Source organism: Leptonotus elevatus, chromosome 10, assembly GCF_054856555.1.
Source record: "Leptonotus elevatus isolate MCC_2025b chromosome 10, RoL_Lele_1.0, whole genome shotgun sequence".
NCBI lineage: Eukaryota > Metazoa > Chordata > Actinopteri > Syngnathiformes > Syngnathidae > Leptonotus > Leptonotus elevatus.
The window spans coordinates 3,118,446-3,140,426 of NC_141248.1; the positions used below are offsets into that span (position 1 = coordinate 3,118,446).

At 39.2% G+C, this 21,981-nt stretch overlaps 1 protein-coding gene across 7 annotated transcripts in view; it reads left to right on the forward strand.

Annotated features, from left to right (window-relative positions):
• Nucleotides 1-21,981, forward strand: part of dlgap4b (discs, large (Drosophila) homolog-associated protein 4b) — a 138,341-nt gene that overhangs the window by 37,885 nt on the left and 78,475 nt on the right. For 6 of the 7 annotated variants that reach the window (XM_086087077.1, XM_086087083.1, XM_086087076.1 and 3 more), the window contains one exon: nt 8,300-8,353. The exons of the other annotated variant lie outside the window; for it this stretch is intronic. The gene's annotated coding sequence lies outside the window, so the exon portion shown is untranslated. The remainder of the gene's footprint in view (nt 1-8,299; nt 8,354-21,981) is intronic. 7 annotated transcript variants of the gene reach the window in all.

The following is a 21,981-nucleotide window of genomic DNA, read 5'->3' on the forward strand; positions in this document are numbered from 1 at the left end:
CGAAAATTTCACAACACTCCTGCTTTGAGCAAACCATCAATTGTTCCTGAAATGCTAATCATCCCCACCTCTTCTACAGAGTAGTGGGGAACATATAGGTGAGACATTACAAAGATCAAAGAAAGGGGGGGGGGTGGCGGGGTGGGGGGTGGCTGGAGGCTTGGGGACCTGGGGGCGGCTGGGGCTGGGTTGGGGTGGATGGGGGGGGGTCGTGGGGGGTGCGGGGGTTGTGGGCCGGTGGGGTGCCTGGCGGCCCTGCAGTGCCCCGTCCTGCTGCGCTGGGTCGGGGGCGCGGGCCGTGTTGGGGTGGGGGGCGCTCCTGCTCCTGGGTTTGCTCTTCGGCCGGTGGCCCTGGCGGGGCCCGGGGGTCGTCCTTTGGCTCTGCCGCGGCCTGGGGGGCCCTGAGGTGTTGCTTGCTCTGTCCTGGCAGGGGTCGACGGCTCCCCTCTTTGGTGGAGATTTTCATGCATGCCAGATCCACCACACCAGCATCTATCGAAACTCAGACACAATCTGCTTCCTCCTCAGGTCATTGAATCGGTGGAGGCTGGTGTCTGTGGATCTCACTCGGCTTCGTCTGTCCTTCCTTCCTTTCCTCAGTCTCTCCTTCGGTCTCTTGAGGTCTCCCTGATTTATTTTTTTTGATTTGTTGGAATTTAGATGTTTCTGGGGTTGGGGAAGAATTCTGGTGGGTGGCCCGGTGGGTGGTGTCTGGTCGGTGCTGGATTTCATTTTCCTTTGTTTTCTTTGGTCCCCTCGGGTCTCCTGGCGGCGGTGTTCGGTTTAGGTGAACGGTATGGGTTTTTTCTAATAGGTTTTTGGTGAGCTAACAAATACACGCACGCACGCACACACGCACGCACGCACATACACATACAAAAAATATATATATATACATATATATATATATATATAAAAATAAAATAAAATAAAAAGAGCAATGATGATGACATTTCCGAATGAACAATACTGAGCTCTTTAAAAGGAAAAAAAGAAGAAAAAAACAAAAAAAAACAAAGATCAACATCAGTGGGATTCATGGATCACAGTGATGTGGGGAAAAATCAAAAAGTAACCAGCAAAATCGCTGTTGGTTGTTTCATTTCCATGGTGCCAATCCAGAAGCTGGTGCTCTAAAACGAAAGTGGATAAAAATTTAGTAGACTGAATCCAATAAGCATCAAATGACGGGAAATAGAGCAATTAAGATTGAAATCAATTATGCCAATCATCCTATTTTAAATTCACATATGTTGTTTTCAATTTCCTGAAATGCCTTGCTATATATCTCAACCCCTGATCTGTCATAGAACAGAGTGCAATGCATACAATCAGTTAACATCATAAGATCTGAGGTTACGAACCCAAGGTGACCAGAGAGCTCAGAAGTGCTCAGCTTTGAGCCAACAACTGGAGTCAATATCCACTCTTTCCCAGTAGATGTTGGCACTGGCGGATGCCACAGGACATTGTTCAACAAGCGGGCACTGGGAGGTGGTACTGGATGCATAACAGCAGTTAGGTGTTATCATCCGGAAATTCCAGGATAAGTTAATCAGGGCTGCATTTGATGAGAGGAGATCTATGCCCAAAAGATTGACTGGACAGTTATGTGCAACGACAAAATAATGCAAACGAGTCTGTGAAAAAAACATTGAACAGTCACTGAGCATGTGGATTCAGGGCCCCATCATTGTGGAAACTGTGCACCAGATAGAGGCAGATACTGTTGGTTTGGCACAGGGGAATGTCATTGCTGCGGCGTTCGTTGGCCTCTGCCTCACCACCCAGACGCTGGAGGTCGCTGTCTGCAATCGTGGGCCCGATGACACATGCTGGGCCACCCAGGGGTGCACCTTGACCAATGAATGTACCTGCTTGATACATTATGCACTCGGAATCGACAGAGGGAGATGAGATTACAGCAAGAGAGTTTACTTCCTGCTTTTTCAAAAAATTCAACTGCACCATAGCAAGTTTTGGGAATGCCCTTCAAAAAGGCTACTGGAATTACTTGTGAATGCAAAGTGGAAGCCGTAGGGGCGTATCCTGTTTTCAGATTGTAATCAGTGAGGGCAAGAAAGCAGCGGGCTCCCCATCTGCTTTGGAAGTTAGCATCAGATCTGGAATGACACACTCAGAGAAAAAACAAAGGTTAAATAATTTTCTCGCCTGAGAGCCTAATTATCAGGGAGAAAAAATAAAAATAATAATAATAGTCAAAAACAAAACTTTATAATAAAATATCAAACTATAAAAACAGACATAATTCTGTAAAAAGAACACGGATATCACCTGCTATTAACATTTAACAGCTTTCTGCACTGCTTGAAGCCAATTGGCACCACCGGATTGCATGGGAGAAAAGTTTCTGCATACACACACTCATTTCAATAGTAGAGCAGCGGGGTGCCTGGAAACCTGTTTTTCCACTTTCCCATTCGAAAGGCGAGTCCTCAGCGCCATTAACACAACATTCTTATCTTTCACACCCACCCTCATTTGGAGACAATGAAGAAATTCCACTGTTTTTCCTTTTCTTTTTTATCTTTTTTAACAGACAACATTAGAGCACAAGCTTTTTCCATTCTCTCATAAACAGCACCAAACATACAGTTGAAGACATTGAGGAGAAAAAATTAAATAAAATACAAATATCCATTCTCGCAACACAAAGTCGTATTAACCATTATAATTAATTCAGTGACGTCTCACTTGTGGTACCACAGTCCAATAGGTTATATTAATTCAACAACGTTGCTCATTACCCCACCAAGAAATAAAATAATAATAACAAACATAACACAAAAGGCCTCAGGAATGCAAGGACTTATGATCCCTAAAATTCCAAAAACGTGGAACGAGAGTGGAACGGGATTGCCATGTGGTTCCGTCGAATAAATATATCCGGATCTCCCGATTCCTTCACAGCGGCCGAAGCTTTAACTTCTTATTCCAGAGGTGCTGGACAAATCCCAAACGACAGCACCCGATCCACAATTTAGTATCATAAATGTTGGTATAATCCCAAACTACAACATTCGATCCACAATTTAATATCAGAGGTGCTTGCTAATTTTCAATCAAAAGCACCCGATCTACAATTTAGTTACATAGATGTTTGCCACAGTTCAATCATAAACATTCGACCCATAATTTAATATCAGAGGTGCTTGCTAATTTTCAATCAAAATTACCCGATCCACAATTTAGAAACAAACCACTGCTTCAACCTGTACTCACATATAGCTCTCATAGCTTCTTCACTCAGCTGCGTGCGATCCAACGTGACGTCACTCCCGTAAACAAAGACCTAATTTACCACCATTTTGTTGGAAAACGATCCTTTAATTTTTCCGCTTGTTCGTAAAGTTGTTTTCAGAATCAGAGTTGAGATCGGTGAACATTTCCTTCGAAGGTTTTATTTATTCAGAAATTTCTGGACAGAAACACATGTGTGGCCAAACGCCATTATCTCCCCATGCGTCTGTCAAGCTCCTCCCACTTGCAGCTGCCATTATGCTTTCAGTATCCCAAAAAGCCCCTCCCTTTCCTCTTCCTGCTTTGCTGAGTAAGTTAAAACAGTTATGACTAAATCTAAATAGTTATAATTAAATTAAAACAGAAGATTCTCTTCAATGATAAAATATCAACATCCTCTTGAACGCTTTGAACGCGGCGGTTGGTTTAGTGATAATGCATTCGCACAATGGGCTGAGAAAAAGATCCGTTATCCAGGTAACCCAGGTTCAATTCGCGCTACGGGTGTCATGTTTTTGCAGGTCATTCTTTTTCCTCTTTAATACTATCTGTCAAAAATGTAAGCCCTGTCGTTAAAAAAAAAAAAAAAAGACTTTGAAATGTAGTTTTTGATTAAATGTGATAGCACTGGGGGTTTCATCAAAGCATTTAAGTCATGTTGAGAGGCAAAATTTAAAACAAACCAAGTATCAGCAACAACAAGCTCATTTGTACTTCTACACTTATTTTGACGGGGTGGGGGTTATTCAGTTTTTGTTTCCCATGATATTATTTCTCTCTCTTATGGCGTCCATTACAATTATAGCCCGATTGCCAGTTGTGTAAATTAGGTGATGACAGCCAGCCAATAGTTTGTTTCCTTACTGGGGAGCAGGCAACACTGATCTACTGTTTGATTGTAATATTTTACACTTGGCCACCTGATGTCGCTGTGGGGAGATATTTCGAATGTTCCAAAAGATCGATTATTTTTGTGAATCAAACGTTTCAAATGATTTGATCGTGCAATGTTCCATTTCTGCCATCCCTAGTGTTTATATTCGTGAATAAAAGACAGGTATACCCACTAGTCTTACTTTATCTCAAGTCCAGTCCAGCTGAGTCGGCGTCGCGGCGGGTAAAAGTGATGACGCGTGCGCATGTACCGTAATACAGAGGAGTGGCTGTTGGGTATATTTTACTACATTTTTCTGTGTATGATTCATTCACTTTTTGTCTATAACACTTTTTACTGTTATTTATTAGATATTGCGAGTTAAATTTACCCTGTATTTGGTAATTCCTTTGCTGTTTAAAGTAATTAGGTAAACTTTACATAATCTTTGTGGATTATATTTACCTCTCTCCAAAATCGTTTTTTATAGTGTAGTTATTCTCCAGATAAAAGGTAAGCATCTTGATTATGTTTTGTACAGTGCAGTGGTCCTCAGTTTAAAGTTTCAACCCTACAGCGGCAACCCAAATGTGTATGTGCGTAAATCATAATTACAGAAAATATCTATATAAACAACATAATTATAAAGCCTAATGAAAAAAATGTAATTTTTCAAATAAGTAACTGACCATGCTCTCGTACTCGTACGGCACTGTGCAAACTAGTTCATAATGTCAACATATGTCGATTCCAACGTAAACATAGGACCCCTGTGCCTGTGAAATACCTGACCCACCAGTGAAAAGGCTGATGTCCTTTGTCTATAAGTGAGAATGTAGTTTATGCAGTGGTTGCAGACTGGATTGCTTTGCTAATCATTTCCATGTACACATATGATCAAACAGCTGCTGTAATGACTGCCATGTAAGTTTTCATGAGTCACTTTTGGTATGCTGGTTTATTCACTTCCCACACTAAGTGATAGTGTGAGTGTGAATGGTTGCCAGTCTCTATATGCGGCGTGATTGACTTGTGACCAGTTTAGGGTACAGTTCGCTATATTACTGAAAAAATGGGGGGTTGATATTTACTTGAGCAAATTGATTTTATTCACATCAGAAATTCTAGTTAAACTCCTTTTAAAATGTAATTTCTGAGTGTATCAGGAACCTTTATTTGTTTTTTGAAGTAAACACCACTCCCCATTTTTTCTGTATATTTGACGATGTCAAATACAGTCAAAACCCATCCCTATTATTTGCACATATAGTTATTAAAGTAAATGTTGAACAAAATGTACTATACTTTTTTTTAACTTAAGTGTAGGGGGTTTCTGTTTGTTTTGTCTTTTTATGTACTGTAGTTGCTATTTGTGTTAGTTTATGAAGCGTAAGTAAATGGCCAAATACCAATATTGATATGATCTTAGCTGCGTTTGGGAGCTATAATAACACAAGAAATCTTACTTTGAATATAATTTCTTGCAGGAGCAGCTCCACTGGGTTCACATTCAAGCAGTCCCAAAGAGATTGTCATTAATTGAATTTCAGAACGCAAAAACATGTGCCCTTTCAAGGATCAATACATTATTGACATTATTGATCCTTGGCTTTTACACCACAAAACAAAGTTTGCCAGTTGAAAGTGTGTGTTTTTTTTGCGTTGAACTTTGATTTAAATCTTAAAATACTCAAGGAAGTCTTAAGGCCCTTTCACACGGCGGCAACTGATTTATTATGTATGTGCACGCCTGAATTGAACATAAGACAGCACTTTGTGATGACATCTTGACGCATCCAATAGGAGAGATGGTAGCAGAGTGATTTTGATGACGTGCTACAGTGAAAACAGCATGGAGGCGAAAATGGAGGAAATTTGTCTCCATGGAACTACAGTTTACGTGCGGACCTAAACTCCCCTAGATCCAGCTATGCCATTAGAATCCTCTAAACCCAAATACTTTTTTTTTTTTAGCTGCTTCTCATGTCCTCCTCTTTCTCACCCTTCTTATAATCAAATCCAAACTTTCTTGTTGAAACGGTGACAAATTCATATTGCAGAGCTTCAACCTGCTTTACATTCAAACCAGTGGGAAAGGGTTACTTACTGTTTGGTCTGCACTTACTGCCGTTGGTTGGCTGTTGTTACTGCTGGGCACAGCGCAAATCAAGTGCAATGTGTAAGCATAAATTTACCTTAATAATTAACAATTTCTAGATGCACATTGACATCAGTGACGATGAATATTAGTGTTCTGAGTTTACAATGATCAATATCTAGATGAACATATGTGAAAGCCCGAAAGGAAACAAAGCTTCTTACTGTTACTTCTTCACCTAAGCATAAGCATTAGCTATTGATAGCAATAGAAAACTCATCTAGAAATATAAACAATACCATTAATGAGAATGCAATGCTGTGGAAATTATTAATCTCCATGCATTGTTGATATTGTTCACGTTTATTAAGCTGATGGTTTCATATTTCTCTGCAAATTATAGGAATGCAACGATATCCAAACATCACGATACGATATTATCACGATATGAAGCTCACGGTACGATAATTATCACGATATTGTCGGAGGTTGGCGATACAAACAATTGTCACAATATTTTTAAGAAAAATGAGCTCATACTAAAAAAAAAACTATATTGTGCTTTTGTACATAACAGCAATGCATACAAACAACCTAAATCTCTAATAACAATATTGAAGCACTTACTTGCTATGCACACACACATTGAGTTGCTCTACATATCGGTTCACAAGCATAATACGTTCCCCTTCATCTGACGATTTGCGTGGATTTTAAACATAGAAGGGCCAAAACCTCCCTTATGAAAATGTAACTGTATAAAAAAAAAAAATAGCCACCAGAGGGGGCTTAAACTGCACAAATGGAAATCAACCCGACTTTTTTAACAAATGTGCTGCTTTTAATAATCGAATCGAAGGAAATCGGATGTACAGTAAGGTATTCAGAGTCCTCACAATTCTACACAAAACACCATGTGATGACCACGTGAAAAACATTCATTTATTTAGACTTGACATGAACAGTGCCTTGAAATCTTAGCAATACTTTGTAGAGCCAGTCTCTATCTCTGCATCTGGACACTTTTTTTTGCTGGCTGGCTCCATAGCCAGATGTCATTTTTAAAGAAAAACAGGTACTGCTCATCCCCCGGCCTACATTGAAGCATGATGGTGGAATCATCATGTTGTGGGAAATGTATTCTATTTTTGAATATAACTGTAATGGTGGAAACATCTGTGAATACTTTCTGGATGCGACGTAACTATACAATGTACATACTGTACAATGCATGTATGAAAATGTTAAGCCGTTCACATGCGGACACAATGAATTTACTGTGGCCCATTTCAAATGACCTCACGTTAATGAAAGATGACCCTCGCCGGCAAAGTCCAAAATGGGTTGGGATGACAAGAGCTGGGCTATTTCACAGCAAACCTCTGGAGAGGTCAGGTTTCTCTAATCAAGTGGAGGTCAGGTAATGGTCAGTTTGGATTGTTGATCAGCTCACAATCAGGTATTCTCACAGTAGAGAAAAAAGCCCACTGTTGTGTTTGATTGATTACCGTAAATAAATTATTTGAATGGGCCAATCCCAAGTCAGTTGCTGCAAGTTATTTTAATGATTGTCTCGAGGGACACGGTTTCTTGACAAAGATCTTGCTATCGTAAATTGATGGCTTTTGAATTCTTATCATGATCTAACTATTAATTATGCTCAGCATCTTTCTACAAAACTATTGAAAATAAATAAAATATAAACTATCAGCAAAATTATTATTATGATGTCAGATATACGCTACATGTATGTACTATCATACTATGTATGATATCCACAAGTCGTATTTGTGAAAAAAAATATGTTTCTGCCAATTACCATACTCATTTTTTCCTGCCTCTAATCAGTGTTGGGTAATTAAAATGTGTTATCGATGCTTCAGTACAATTATCTGAAGTTGATAAAGAATTTTTATAAATGTTATATCTGATTCTGATTAAGATCACGTCATCGACTATTAAAATCCTCAAAAAATAAACAGTGTCAGTATCTTTTTCTTTTTTTTATGGGAAAGTTCCAGAAATGTGTTTGGTTTGATGATTAAAGCTGATTCTTTATGTTGCAGGATATATTCATCTTTAAATTGGCTCTTCTCTGACCTGGGCAGCAACGTAATAAGGTAGAGAGTGTTAAAGTTCTGTCTACATTGTTATTGTTTTTCCCCCCTCTACTGTGAATGGGACAATGCAAAAGAGAGTGGGCGGCTCAATGTTGGAGAATGGGATATGAGAACCGGCACGGGGGATTAGCTCATTGGCCACAGGGACATGGTGCATCTTGACCTTGTCTTGTGTGGATTGAACTCGCATGGATGCTGACGGCTTTCAGACTCCACGCCACACAGAATATGCATTCAAAGCTATGGCAGGCATAACTTGTCCTTTGTTCGGGCTAATAAATCTCTCAGGACTTTTATTTGCAAAGGCGGGAAAAAAATTATCAGAAAGGAAATGTCAGCTTATCTGATGTTAAACATTTCGAATGCAAGACGAGCACAGCGTTTGGTGTCTCATGGATGAAAGGGCCCTTTTGGTTATGCAGCATGGCGTGCACATTGTAGCCTGCAGAAGAGCGAGCGCTGATGGAATATGGTCACAGTGCTCGGCGTCACGAGTGTCCTCTGTCTTCTGTCCTGAGGAACATCAGCGGTCATCGTTTCACACCAGATTAATTTCACTCTGTAAGCACTAGTCTGCGGCCTGATCCACTATAACTGCGGCTAATTCTCAATGTTATTAAATATGATAGTGTTTTTACAGGTTGTTCAAGCTAAGTGAACCTCACAATTAAGAAATCCTTGGTTCAGGCTTTCCTGTGTGATATTTGCATGTTCTCCCTGTGTTGAGTTTCTCATGGTCCTCTGGCTTCCCAAATTCCAAAAACATGTTAGCTTCATTGAAAATGCCAAATTGTCAATAGGTATGACTGATGCTTCATTCCTCAAAAGAATATTGTACACACAGAAACATTTCACGACGTGTGTGTCCAAAAGAAGACGCTGAGGACGTTTAACGGCTGTAATGTATATGCCAAGTCTGGAGTGGCGTTGTAGCGCAGCCACAGGGAGTAAACAAAAAGCGTATAAGAAGAATCAACGAAAAAGACGAACCCCTGATCTGAATAGGTGATAGGCCAAGACTTTTGAAGCCGCGAGGCCGCTATATTGCTCCTCCCAAGAAACGTTGGCATACGATCCTATACATTTACAGAATATATATATATATATATATATATATATATATATATATATATATATATATATATATATATATATATATATATATATATATATATATATATACACTAGCCTACGAGCTGTACATGTCTAATGCAAAACGACTACGGCACGGCTATTTGCCATTGTTAACAGACTGGCGGTTTGCGCGCAGTCAGGCGAGAATTGGAGCATACGTCATCAAACTGCATATGGTGGAACGTACGGGGCACATTTTGAAATCTTTCCATTCTGGAGCCCGGTTCCAAAAGTGATCGGTTTTAAGCTCCAAAATGGCGCTGCCGTGTGGAGGAACTGCCCAAACGGTAAGAAATTTGCACGGATACATTGAAACGGGCTTTCGCATGGACGGGTCCTGAGTTACCAATCCAGGGTGTACCCACCTTCTCGCCCAAAGTCACTCTGCACACTACAAACAAGTGATATTGGCTCGTTTTTGATTTTTGAAAATGTTGACAAAATGTTTTCTGTAGAATATGTGCTTAACTCACAACATGAAATTAAGATTGATAATAGAATGCATAGATTATAAAAAAAATCTTCAGTTTAATGAAATAAACTAATGCAAAAAATGTATTCATCCCACAACAAAAACGCCTACATCTAGTATTTTCTATGACCTCCATGATAGCAACATAACATGCCTACTAGGCCTGGAATTAAGTTGTCAGTCTTATTTTTCGGGGTCTATTTATTTTTGCCAAATGTTCTTTAAATGCTCTTTGACCTCACTAATCTAAACATAACATTCTGATTAATAATACATTTGTGGAATAAGAGTTATGAAGCAAAATCCACCTGTTTTTAATCCATCTCAGGGGGCGGCCATTTTGCCGCTTGCTGTCGACTGAAGATGATGACATCACAGTTGCTCAGGTCTCAGGTAACCAATAACAGCTTAGCTTCAGAAAACAGGTGAGCTGTGATTGGTCGTTGCCTGAGCCCTGAGCAACATTGATGTCATCCTCAGTCGACAGCAAGTGGCAAAATGACCGCTCCCTGAAATGGATAAAAATGTCTGGATTTTGCTGCTAAACTCATATTCCACTAACGCAATATTAACCAGAATACCATATTTAGACCAATGGGGCTGCATAGAACATATTATTGTCAAAATAAATACAAACTAAATTCCCAAAAAGTTGGGACACTATACAAATTGTGAATAAAAACTGAATGCAGTGCCAAATTTCAATATTTTGTTCAGAATAGAACATAGAGAACAGGTTAAAAGTTTAAACTGAGAAAATTTATAATTTTAAGGGGAAACTATGTTGGTTTTAAATTCCATGGTGTCAACAAATCTCAAAAAAGTTGGGACAATGCCATTTTCACCACTTTGAGGCATCCCCTCTTCTTTTTACAACAGTCTGCAAACGTCTGGGGATCGAGGAGACAAGTTTCTCAAGTTTAGAAATAGGAATGCTGTCCCATTCTTGTCTAACACGCATCTCTCTAACTGTTCAACTGTCTTGGGCTTTCTTTGTTGCACCTTCCCCTTTATGATGCGCCAAATGTGCTCTATAAGTGAAAGAAGTGGACTGCAGGCTGGCCATTTCAATACCCAGATCCTTTTCCTACACAGCCATGATGTTGTAATTGGTGCTGCATGTGGTCTGGCATTATCGTGTTGAGAAATGCAAGATCTTCTCTGAAAGTGATGATGCCTGGATGGGAGCATATGTTGTTATTGAATCTGAATATACCTTTCTGCATTGACAATGCCTTTCCAGATGTGGAAGCTGCCCATGCCACACGCACTCAGGCAACCCTATGCCATCACAGATGCAGGCTTATAAATTGAGTGCTGATAACAATTTGGGTTGTCCTTTAGTCAGTATGATATAGCGCCTCAGTTTTCTCTTTGATTAATTAATACATTTTAAAAAATGGTTGACTTCCCCTTTAATACATTTGTGAAGAAAACTACTTTTGTTTGTTTACTAATTACCAAATCGTGTTTGCGATCAATGGCCCACATTTGTGGGAGTATTTTGTGGTGTAGTATTCCATAGAAAATCTTGATTCTGAAAGGAAACTAAGGGTGTTCTTACAAACCTGTTGGGGTGTACTCATTTATGCTGAGCACTGTATTGTGTTTGGTCCCAGTGGCCCTTTTACATCATGCTTACTTGTGTCAAATAAACACAAATCCTTTATTTTGTTGCATTTCAAACTCGTTAAAAAAAACAAAAAAACTTAAAACCATTTCCCCCCACTTCCAAAGTCCTACTGTTGCCCCTAGTGTGGACTGATTTATATGGGCTGCACTACTACAATATGTGAAAAACAAATCGTGACATAGCGACTGCCTGATGTCGTGCTGAAAAAAATATGATGCAGTCTTCACTATTATGAAGGAGTTTCTTCCCCACTGAACATTTTGTTACCTTAATTAGCTTTGATTACAGGGCTCTCAAAAACATTTCTCCTACTATGGGATTAAATGTTGAACAAAAGAACAAAAGAGCTATTGTGGACACTGAAGGTAAAGTGTGTTAATTGCACTGTTTTTTTGTGAAATGCGGATTCATTAAGATCAGTTATATGAGCTAGTAAATTCACTGCCCAATATATGAATAATTACATAATTATCTCAAGAGTAAAAAAATAAAGCAGATGTGAGATGTGTCATTTACTTCTGATCTGTGACGTGGTTAGTAAGAATTTGTGAGAACCAATGATGGGTCATTCTTCACATGGCTTATTTCTTTGACTGGGTTTTGTTCACATGCAATAAGGCTTCTTACTTTGTGTGTGTGTGTGTGCGGGGGTGCGTGTGTGCGTGTGTTTGTGTGTGTGCGTGTGCACTGTCCACTTTGTGTTGGCATTGCATTAACATTCTTTAATCCTCTGCATGGCTTATTGGACACAAATCCAGCCCCAACCAAAATCGTTTAAAGCTCCTGCTGTTTCATTTCTGTTGCTACCTTCACATTCTAACTGAAAGCGCAATGTGACCATTAAATGCAACCCAAACATTTTGTCAACTTTGTGGTCAGTTACAAATCAGGTACCGTATTTTTATTTTGTAAGCACCAGGTTCTAGAGAATACCGTGCTATAGTGAAACGCTTCCCATAGGAATTAGTTGAAATAAGGTTCTCTAGAAGGAAATAGTGAAAGCGGTTTTTAAAATAGCATTAGAAAAGTAATTTAAAAAATAGCCTAAACACTTTTAAAGGAGACGGACAGACGTTTATTTCATTCCAATATCATTGTATACAAAGTTACTGAGGAATACTGTACATGATCATTGCACCTGTTTTAAACCTTTTATGAAACCCTTTTATTGACCATGTGCTATGATCTAATGTCATTTGTAAATATGTAACTAATGTAGTTTGTTGTAAATAGGGCTGGTTATCGATTCTAATGTCCTCAATCAATTCGATTTCGATTCACAAGAGTTCAGTTCAATACGATTAAAAAAAAAATCCTGATTGAATTTGACACACTTCAGTTCAATCCGATAGTGATTATGGAGAATCAATTATTCTTAAATATCAAAGACATGATAAAAACTCCACAAAACTAAATTCCAAATTAAATTTTGCAGACGCAGTAACTGGTTGAAGGATTTAGTTTATTATAGGAGTGGGTGATATGGCAAAAATGTCATATCACAATTGAAAAAATTTAATTAAATCACGATCATGATTTTTTTACATAGGTTTTTGGTTTTGTTTTAGACGGATCTGCACATTTCTCACCATTGTTCTAAAATTTTAGTGTCGGAGAAATATTTACGGCTGGGCAGCTCATAACACGGGCCTACTGCTTTGAACGGTCTTTTAAACCCCTCGTTTTCCAGTGTTTTAAAGGGAATCATGTCTTTAGCAAGATAATAAGTCACTGCCTCTGTTACTTCATTCCACCGCTTGTTAGTTTTTTAGTTTTTTTTATATGGAGCGCCCTTGGTAAATGAGTGTGTTACCTTGAGTTGTGTTAGCTTGGAGCTAGCGGCTGATCTCCGTTTGGTTTGGCTGTCAGCGTAGTGTTTTGGTTGCTGTCTCCGCATGTGATTAAACAGGTTCATTGTGTTGCCATCCGACATCCGAACGGAGTCTCTGCAAACTTTGTAAATGACTTCGGTTTGCGCCTTGTCCTCCGGGGAAAAACCAAACCAAGTCTACACAGTGGAGGTGGAGTTTCTTTTCAAGACAAACTGTTTCGCTTTGACTTTCCGCCATGGCTTCCCATCAGGGCTGGACTGGCATAAAAAAATCGGCCCTGGCATTTTGATTTATGCCCACCGGCCCGGCCTGACTCTTTTTTTTTTTTCTTCTTCTTTTCTCTTTTTCTTTTTTTTTCTATAAAGAGCTCAGTATTGTTCATTCGGAAATGTCATCATCATTGCTCTTTATTTATTTTTTATTATTTATTTATATATTTTTTTAAATATATATATATATATATATACACATTATTATTATTTTTTTTGTATGTGGGTGAGTATGTGTATGTGCGTGCGTGCATATGTGCGTGCGTGCGTGCGTGCGTGCGTGCGTGCGTGTATTTGTTAGCTCACCAAAAACCTATTAGAAAAACCCCCATACCGTTCACCTAAACCGAACACCGCCGTCAGGAGACCTGAGGGGACCCGAGGGGACCAAAGAAAACCAAGGAAGGTGAAATCCAGCACCGACCAGACACCACCCACCGGGCCACCCACCAGAATTCTTCCCCAACCCAAGAAACATCTAAATTCCAACAAATCCAAAAAAAAATTAAAAATCAGGGAGACCTCAAGAGACCGAAGGAGAGACTGAGGGAAGGAAGGAAGGACAGACGAAGCCGAGTGAGATCCACAGACACCAGCCTCCACCGATTCAATGACCTGAGGAGGAAGCAGATTGTGTCTGAGTTTCGGTAGATGCTGGTGTGGTGGATCTGGCATTCATGAAAATCTCCACCAAAGAGGGGAGCCGTCGACCCCCGCCAGGACAGAGCAAGTGCAACACCTCAGGGCCCCCCAGGCCGCGGCAGCGCCAAAGGACGACCCCCGGGCCACCGGCCGGAGAGCAAACCCAGGAGCAGGAGCGCCCCCCACCCCAACACGGCCCGCGCCCCCGACCCAACGCAGCAGGACGGGGCACCGCAGGCCCGCCAGGCACCCCACCGGCCCCCAACCCCCACGACCCCCCCGCCCCCCATCCACCCCCGCCATCCACCCCAACCCAGCCCCAGCCGCCCCCAAGTCCCCCAGACACCCCCCCACCCCCAGCACCCCCCCCAATAAAGCGAAAGTTAGTGAAAGTTAACCCCTGTTACTGAGTCCGCCAGCTCGCCGACTGGCGAACTCTACCCCTAAACCGTGAATGTGACCCCACCCAGTGTATATACAAGTGTGTGTGTGTGGGGTGCATTAAAATTAGGAGCAGGTGAACCGGAGCCGAGGGAAATTATATGCCCGGCCTGACTCTTGACCATACCTGTCTAACACATTGTTCTGCTGCTGATATTTTTACTGATGTTGGTTCAGTTTGCGTCTTTATTCAAAATGGATTAATGGACTAGCCCCTCTAAATTGTGGGCCAGTCTCTTAGGGTAAAATGGGGGGAAAATAATAACTAAATAGCACTGCATCGGCCCCAACAGATGCCGGCCCACCAGGCATCTGCCCAGATGGCCAGTCCAGCCCTGCTTCCCATTACAAACCAACGGGGAGGCAAGGGTTTCACGAATTGGCACTGTGCGTGCTGTGATTGTTTGTTTGGGTACACGTCAGCGGCTGTGGTCAATATTCTCCCAGACTACAGGAGGCAGTGACGAGCATCAACAGCGTATGAACAACACTTAATACCACAAAAAAAGTTACAAATGTTGTCCTCCGTCTTACCTGGATAAAGAAATGTTTAATAAAACAAACATAAAACAATAAAATAAAATAAAAACCAAGTATGACAAATTAGTAAACTTCACACATCCTATTGTGTGTTTTGTTGAATTTGAAAGTGAGCACCCATAATGACTTTTGTAGGCACCACTTGAATTAATGTAGCAGTGTGGTGCATGAAATAAAGACACCCTCCACCCCACCCCGGCCCCCAAACCTCACTTCAACAGCTAACGCTATTCTGTGCTAACATTGCAGCTCTGCTTACCGTTTTGCTTTGCCATTATACTAATTCCATGTAATCCGACTGCCTTATGAAAGGGATTCTGGATCTTTGCCAGTGTAGCTGCCAAACAAAGAACTGAAGACAATTAGTACAGTGTAAATCGCTGAAATTATGTTGCTTATAATGTCTGAATATGGTACTCGTCGTCTACATATGCCATGTCTACTTATGCCTACTTTAACCTCTGACAATATCAAAACGATAATCCTCTCAAATTGTTTATCTTTTCACTCTTGTCAATCACAAAGCAAACTCATTTTCTCTTAGTCAAACTATCTAATGTCATCATTCCAGGTACATGAAGCTGAGCTTGAGTATTTCTGTGGAACCTCAGTAGCAAATCCGTGTGAAATGTTTTCCCAGGCACATTGTGTCTCTTTGTAACTGTTTACCACTAAGACCCACTTCACACAAACCTCATCGCCCACGGCTGTAACAAATCTACAATGCACAATATAATTATTTGAACAGAGCAAGTAATTGTGTCCTTCCTCTTTGAGAATGTGAGGAAATCTCATTATGTTGTCCCCACTCAGTTGTTGTCGTTAGAAACGGTGAATGTGGCTTCAATTTTAATAAGTCCACTGTTGCTAACATACATTTGAGTCTCATTAATATGGCAGAGACAGAAGTTGAAATCCTAGCGTGTGATCAGATTCCATACAGCGAAGCACTAATTATGTTTAGATGGAGATTGTTTGAGTTTACAAGCTAAATATTTATAATGCACGCTCGTCTTCACATTTGTTAGCAGTCATCCACCTGAAGCTGTAATTAATTTTAAATGACCAGACCAGGTCCAGTAATGGTCCTACCTGTTCGAATAATTACAAAGATGAACATCTTGTGAGAAGCTATTTTTTATTCCTCAAATGATTCATTTATGAGCTCTCTCCTATTTCCCACTGTCCAAGACTTTCTGGATATTCCCACAATATGACTGCTCTTCCAGTTATTTTTAGCTCCGCTGAGCTTCTTGTCATTGAAGACGAGTCAGATTTAGCGAAGATGCCCAGATGACAAGTGCGTTTGGTGCACCGTATCACACTGATGCTTACTGGTAACGCTGTTTGTTTTTCCCATTTAGGTCTACATTTGTTGTTGCCATCACTTTGATAACCCTAATACATAATTCATCAGGGTGCGGCATGCAATGACAGCGGGTTGCGAAAGGAAGCGCTAAGGCGACGCATCTGAGAGCCGTTCACTTTCATCATGTCTCGGCATGACGTCTCATGTTTGCAAATACTTCTCCCTCCAAATTATGCACGGTTACCTTACATCGGCATGAAATTAATGAATCTGGTGTTTCTTTTTTTCCTGAGAGCAGTACACAGGTCTGTGTTTTTGCTATAAAGGCATCTGCTCCTCCCTCTTTAGCCTTAAGCCTGTTGCTCACCATCTTCTGCCCTCGGTTAGTCTCGAGGACTAAACATTTGAAAGAGTTCCAGCAATTAGACACGTAGTTGTTGTTGCCTTTGGTCTGAGTCTTTACTTCCTTTTTCTTTTGTTTTTTGTTTTTGTTTTGTTTTTTTGTTAAATTGCAACATACAGATCAAAATAAAACATAGGTGCTCCTGCATAAAAATAACATTACATTGTAAGCAATATCACTTAACATGTGCGTAGCACATGTAGGCTAATACTGACTTTAGCGTAGGTTAGCAGCTAACGGCTAATAGCAACAAGCTAGGGTTTAAATAAAGTTCCCCATTAAGAAAATTAAAATAACCACAAACACAAATATGTCACAGCATTATGACTGGTATGATTTACAGATTATGCTCTGCCAAAGCTCCGAAATAAAAAACAATGTTAAGATTAATTTGTCCTGTTTCTACCTCCCGTGCTGTGACTGTGTATACAGGCTTTCAATAATATAGCGGCTGCTTAGCTTATAATTCTTTGCCAGAAGGCGGCTCTTTTTGACAAAATCAAATATGTGAACACATGTAACTATGGCAAGGGTGACATATACTGGCAAAGGAAGAACATAATTAGTTTTTCTGCACAACAGATGAATTGGCTTTATACAACTCAATTACTAACAAATGAGGGACAGAACATTCAACATCTTTGTCTCTCCACCTGTTGGGCCAAACGAAGAGATGGAGGCTTAGACCGATGATCACAGATTGTAGTCATATTAATTTGACTTAGAAATTCACTGTGATCATGTGCATTTGTGGTCTGAAAAAGCTTGTAAGATGTGCTCATAGTGTATAGTAGCATGGCAATAATGGGCCATTAACGAAACATTTGACCCCACTATATTTGATCGCAACATGTTCTAACCACGCTGCCCTTTGCAAATTAACAAGAGTGGGAATAAAGGTTGTTGCCAAATGATTGTTGCTCAAATCTTAATTTGCTTTTATTGTTTTATAGTCTCTTATGGTAGTCTCGATGATTGGGCCACGAGGGGTCAGTTGTAATAATGAACTGCTTGTGTTACAAGACGTGCTGATTTCTCCATGTTTTAATTAGGCAAATAGAATGCTGGTTAGAATGTCAATGTGTAAAAATTTGTGGTGCAACTGATAATCATTGATCCGTGGTCGGTTTGGATCACGCCCCACAGTTCGGATCACGCCCGATCTGCGGATAGGTTGGTGTGTGTGGGGGGGGGGGGGGGGGGGGGGGCATTCAGTCGATACATTCTAACATGTCAAGGAAGCTGAAACATACTCAACGTAAAACGCTAAACTTCAAAATAAAGTTAACCAAAAACAGTAATACATTGACGGCAAAGCAAATGGCCTTAGTACACTTTTACTTTGAAGTTTGCCCTCGTCGTGTGGTGATGACTAGCTTGACTTTCTTTGATTGACATTGTAGTTGCAACCAACATCAACACAACGCTATCCCGAACTCATATTCAATCACTAATTTAGGACGCTAAGAAACTGCTAATTAATTACGGCGTCACTCTACAATACGGGAGAAGTCTCGGGGCTCCGACGTAAGTGGCTAGCAGCTACCTGTTAGCATGACCAACGAGTGTGCATCATGTGTCCACCTCAAGTCTGAGTTGCTTGCTGTTATTTTCTTTTTCTCTCTCTCTCCTTCAAACTGGCCTTTATTTAAGACCGCACACGTTTTATAATAACACTGAGGCTGAAGGCTTGAAAGGGGTTTGAAAATGTTGGTTGTGGGGAGAAACAAAGCAAGCAGCTGCCGGCTGGTAAGTAATCTTAACAGCTGGTATGGTTTACTTCTTACTTATTTTTCAATATTCTGGACCAAAGCTACCTTGTAATTCACTCTCCATGTTTAAAGGAAGGGAGTGTGCCTACAATTGCACTTTAATGTATTTTATTATTTAAAAAAAAAGATAACTATTTTTTATAATGTTTTATAAAACACTTTTGCCCATTGAGTAAGAAAAACATTCAACTCAAAATGTCAAACTTAGCTGTTTAGATTATAGGAACACTATTTTAAGCCATTAATACCATATTTTACACACGAACCATGTAAAAAGAAGAATGTTTTTGCCTCATATTGCACGTAAAAGTTGTGTTCCTAAATCCTAAATGGCTTTACTAGATATTTTTGAATAGATTTTTTTTAATTTAATGAAAAAAAGCGCTTTACAAAATAAATGAATGCTAAATACTATATATTTTTAATCTTTTTTTTTCTGATCCGAAAAACGATCCGATCCGTGACTCAAATCAATGATCCGATCAGAGTCGTGACTCTTGTGATCCGTTGCACCACTAATAGAAATCCAAGTTTAACCCTTTTTTTGTCTGCGGCCTAAAAGAAGGGAGGTAAATAAATTTATTTGGAGTATTTTTGGAGGGTGCAAACAGCATAATGCCCATCCTAATACAGCTGAATCTTGATGTATATGTTTAATCCAGTCTGTTACTCAGATTATAACTCAATTTAGTCAAATTCCCCATTGAATTTAATTAAAGTGACATTAATCCGTTACTACCCCAGCTGAGCCGTCCCTCATTTGGGTGGGTGGCCAACACAGTTTAAGAGTAGAGACTATTTTCAATAGATTAGACCTTCTTCCGCATACTAAAAGAAGAAGGCTCCACAGCTATGTACTCGATCTTTCTGGCATTCAGTAAATAGTTCAACTGAGAACATACACGTACACACTTCTGATCGTTACAGTTAATATAATATTGCGAGCATTAAGATTAATGCTGTCAAAATAAAAGTGTAAACACATTGATTAATCACAAAAAATTATTGCATCATCATGTATTAACGCAGATTAATCACACTATTAATTTTCCTTGATGATCCTTTATCTGACAGTGGATGGTTACGTTAAAGGTAGTGCAGGTTGTGTTTGAGCTATAAATATAATTACATGCATTAAAGTAAAACATTTAATAAATGTTTGCATATGACATTCAAAATATTGTTTATGTCAAAATATTGGGGTAATTTTTTTGGGTCATTTCATTTTGATTAGAAAAAGAGGATGAGTGGGTGCAGTGGATCAAAACATGTTAAAGATGTCCTCATAACATTAAATGTCGAAAGAATTTACACATAACAGGTGCTCTTCAAATTTGACAGGCAAAACATGTTGATTAAAAAGTATTTTGATTAAGTGATTTATAATGATTGCTCAAAATTCAAAGATGTGATTAGTCTGATTAAAAAAATAATCATTTGACAGCTCTAGTTTTTAGTAAATAAAAGTAGCACTGTATTGCATAAAAATAATACAAGATAATGAACTGGTTTGTGGGTTGGCTTGCAATTGTGGCTCCTTGAGGGTGTTCTTATTTTGTATTTGTGTTAATTATTCAGTTTTTTTTTTTATCACTTCACTTGAAAACTCCAAAGTCAAGGTATTGTGTTGGGGGAAAATACCAGATGCATATTTTACTTATTTATACAAAGTAAGGTGGGTAAGGGGAACTCCTTTGAATTTTTCTTAATTCAAACATGTAAATTGATTGGTTGCACATAGATCAAAATGTTTAAAATGTCATATATTCTAATATTTTCAAAGAGAAGAGATGAAAATTGGATCAATATCATATACAACTGATAATTAAAAAAAAAATTTTAGTGTAGTAACCCACAATTCCACCATCCCAGCTCTTTTCTATTGACAAACACTGGAACACACAGTCGTCGTCGTCATTTCCATTTTACCATTGCAAGAAGAGGAATGTTTGCTTCAAATATCTATTTTCATCTCTTCAGACACTGGTTGAATGCAGTACGTGCATGCACAAGGTCCTCTGACTAACGCGGCAGCCGCTGTCACACTTGAGCTGCCTTCTGACTTCAAAAACATTAAACAAACAATTGGGTTTATTGCATACTCATCCGTCAGTTGTTTAATTTTATCTTCCAAGTCTTTTTCAAAATTTTGATCCTGTATCTTTTTATAATATGAATATGATATCATTTTACCTCTAATTGCCACTTTCCCAGCTTCCCAGAGAAGAGACGGAGATAAGTCTGGAGAGTCATTTATTTCCAAAAAGTCTGCCCACCCTCTTCTTATAATTTTGTCAAACTCTGCGTCATTTAGCAGTCAGATGTTAAATCGCCATGGTTTAAAGATATAATCAATTTGTTGGGTAAGGAAGACTGGTGCATGGTCGCTAATAATAATAGGATGTATTTTTGTAACAATTTTATCAGCAATAGAATTATTTGTAAGAAAAAAATATATTCTTGAAAAAGATCGGTGCACAGCGGAAAAGAAGGTAAATTCCTTCTTAGTTGGGTTTTTAAGTCTTCAGCTGTCAATGAGGCCAAAATCATCCATATATTCCCCTATTACTTTAGTAGATTGTAATCGCCTTATACATGTGGTATTATTAGAACGATCTATTAATGGATTTAAGACTGTGTTAAAGTCTCCTCCAATAATAATAGTAGAGTTCGCTGCTAAATCAAACAGCTGAGAGAAAAATTCATGGAAAAAGGCCGGATCATCATTATTAGGGGCATACAAATTACCAAATGTATATATTTTATTAAATATAGTCACCTGAATAATAATGTATCGAACCTCTGGGTCTGTTACTGTATTATTTAGAGTAAAGAATAAATTCTTATGTATAAGTATACAGACTCCTCTTTGTCTACTGTTTTAAGGGGCAGAGTACACTTGACTAAAATTCTTATCAATAAGTAATTTTTCTTCAGATTTTTGTAGGTGGGTTTCTTGAAGGAGACAAATATCTGCTTTTAATTTTAAGAGATGGTCTAAAGTTTTTATTCTTTTTGCCTGTGAGCGAGCGCCACAAACATTCCAGGAAACCAGAACTAATTTATGCATACAAACAATATAGACTCAGTCCTGTGTATATATCTGTATAGGCTATTTGTTAATATTGGCATGTTATAGGATAGAATCAAAGTGGTTAGGTGGTTTATGTAATTTGTGTAA